At 39.3% G+C, this 2940-nt stretch overlaps 1 non-coding gene across 1 annotated transcript; it reads left to right on the top strand.

Annotated features, from left to right (window-relative positions):
* The first annotated feature begins 1285 nt into the window (after window positions 1-1285).
* On the top strand, window positions 1286-1392 carry LOC141618595 (small nucleolar RNA R71). Its single transcript, XR_012531438.1, has one exon. It is a non-coding gene; the product is annotated as a small nucleolar RNA R71 (small nucleolar RNA).
* The last annotated feature ends 1548 nt before the right edge of the window (window positions 1393-2940 follow it).

Genomic DNA, 2940 nt, shown 5'->3' with positions numbered 1-2940 from the left:
ATCCTTTAACTTTGGAGGTGAACTCCCTTGAAGTATTGCACTACTCACCTTAGTGAAGGCGATAGTCTCAAGTTTCCGGATTGACTTCTTCTTTGTAAGGATATCTTTCATGTACTTTGCATAGGCTGGAACGTGGTTGATTAATTCCGTGAAAGGAATTGAGACTTCTAAATTCTTCACAATTTCCATGAACTTTCCAAGTTGATCATCAAATTTGGGCTTGGCTTGACGACTTGGAAAAGGAAGTCTAATCACAATGGGCTCCTTCTCTTTGGCCTTGTCTTCATTTTTCTTTGAACTTTCTTCTTTTGATGATTCTCCATCTTTGGAGTTTTGCACAATTTCTTCCTTTTCACTAGCTTCCACAACTTCATCCTCAACTTGCTTCTTCGGTGCTTCATACCTTGTACCACTTCTCAAGTGAATGGCACTAACCGTTTCATGTCTAGGGGGATTACTTTGAGGTGGTAATTGCCCCTTTTGTCTTTGTGAGCTTGAAGATGCTAGTTGAGTTAATTGTGTTTCCAACATCTTGGTGTGAGCTAGAATGTTGTTGATGGTGGTTTCTTTTGCTTGGCTATCTTTTTGCATTTGGGTGAAAAATTCTTGTTGATTCTTTTGCATTTGGAGGACCGCTTTTTGGACATCAAAGCCTTGGTCATTTTGGTGATTGTATGGATTTCGATTTTGGTAACCTTGGTTTTGATTGTAAAAGGGTCTTTGATTTTGGTTTCTCATGGGTGGTGGAGTGTATGTTGTTTGAGGGTTTTGAACATTTTGGCTCTTGTATGAGAGATTTGGATGGAACTTGGTGTTTTCATTGTAAAAATTTGAATAAGGGGTACCACTTTTGTAAGCTTGGAAAGCATTAACTTGTTCGGTTGTTCCCCTACACTCACTTGGGTCATGACCCAAAGTTCCACAATTCTCACATATCCCACTTGGGATTGATGAGGATGCCGTCATGGCATTGACATGATGCTTCGATGATTTTGAGTTTTCCTTAAGTCTAGCCATAACTTGTTCAAACTTCAAGTTGATTGTGTCAATGTGAGCACTAAGTTGAGCACCCAATTGGGTAACGGAGTCCACTTCATGCTTTCCTCCTCTAGTAGCCTTGCGAGGTCTATTATATTGTGAATTATGGACCGCCATTTCCTCAATCTTGTTCCATGTTTGATTGTCATCAACTTCGGTGAACATTCCATTTGATCCCATATTGAGAATGTTCCTAGAATCTTCATATAAACCATTCCAAAATTGTTGCACCAAAAACCATTCGCTAAGTCCATGGTGAGGACATGAGCGACAAATACCTTTAAACCGCTCCCAAGCTTCATACAAAGACTCTTCATCCCTTTGCTTAAAACCCGTAATTTGAGCTCTTAGCATGTTGGTCTTTTCCGGTGGGTAGAATTTTTTGTAGAAAGCTAGAGCCAACTTCTTCCAAGAATCTATTCCAAGGGTGGCCTTATCAAGGCCCTTCAACCATTGCTTTGCGGTGCCGATTAAGGAAAAAGGAAATAAGACCCATCTTATTTGGTCTTGAGTCACGCCCGTTTGAGAGATAGCATCACAATAATCGCAAAAGTTTTCCATATGAGAATGAGGGTCCTCACTAGGCATTCCCCCGAATTGGCTCCTCTCAACTAGTTGGATGAAGGCGAACTTGGCAATAAAATTTCCGGTGAGATGTTGCGGTGTAGGAGTACCATTTGGTAGATTATCCTCGGTGGGTACGGAGTGTGACGAGAATTTTGGCATTGTAGGTGGATTTTGTGGGATATTGTGTAATGGGTTTTCTTCTCCTTCTATTGCGAAAGGATTGACAAACTCACTAGTGGGTTGAACAACTTCACCAACACCTCTCAAATTCCTCCTAACAAGTCTCCTATTGTTCGTCAAGGTTCTTTCGATTTCACGGTCAAAAGGTAACAAATCACTTTGTAACCTTCTAGACATGCAAAATATCAAACAACTCAAAAACAATTAGAACAAACCTTGAGGATTTTTACTTCCTCAAGGCGAAGAAAGACACAACTAATAACAAAAAGGAAATCTAAATCAAACAAACACCGTCCCCGGCAACGGCGCCATTTTTGATCGGTCCGTTTAGCATTCACAAATAAATAGATGTGGTCGTTGGTCACGGTCGAATCAAAACACAATTTATAGCTTAACAAGCAACTCAACAATTAGTAAAGAGGCAAGTAAAGGTCGGATCCCAAGGGACGGGAGTTGAAATGAGATTTCTATTGTAACTAGCGGTGTCTAAGGGGTGTCACAAATTGGGTTGATGTAGAAGGTTACTAAACTAGAATAACAATGAAAATAAACAAGCAAGATGAATAAAAAGGGATGTAAACAATTGATTAAAGGCACTAGGGTGTCATGGGATCATAGGGGAATCATGGGATATGATCATACAAACATGTTCTCAAATTATAAGCAAGCAATTATTGTTGTGATGGATTGAGTTGGGTTATATCTTACAATCCTAGGAAAGTTTGGGTCCCGGAGCCGAATCGATTAGATTGTACAACACCTACAAGTCGACTTAGTCTTCCCTACTCAACAACATGCATGGTCTAATGAGACTCGAGTTGGGTTATGTCTTACAAGTCTCATTGAAAAGATAGGAGATGATAGTAAATGCAAGGATTCATAGGCTTAGCATTTCATCAAATATAACATGTGCATGAGTTGAGATCAAAACAAGCAAGCAAATAAGATATGAAAGCATATTAATTTAAGCATGAATCATTCCCCATGTTGGTTTCCCCTAATCACCCATTAACCCTAGCTAAGAGACTACTCACTCATTATCATGTTGATCATGCTAGCAAGGTTGTCAATCATACCAACAATATGAAACATGATGAATAAATGAAAGTAATTAACAATAATTAAAAAGGGATTAAGAGATTATACCTACTAATG

The sequence above is a fragment of the Silene latifolia genome, chromosome 1 (genome assembly GCF_048544455.1).
Source record: "Silene latifolia isolate original U9 population chromosome 1, ASM4854445v1, whole genome shotgun sequence".
In the NCBI taxonomy this organism is placed as follows: Eukaryota; Viridiplantae; Streptophyta; class Magnoliopsida; order Caryophyllales; family Caryophyllaceae; genus Silene; species Silene latifolia.
This window is presented reverse-complemented; position numbering and strand designations above follow the sequence as displayed.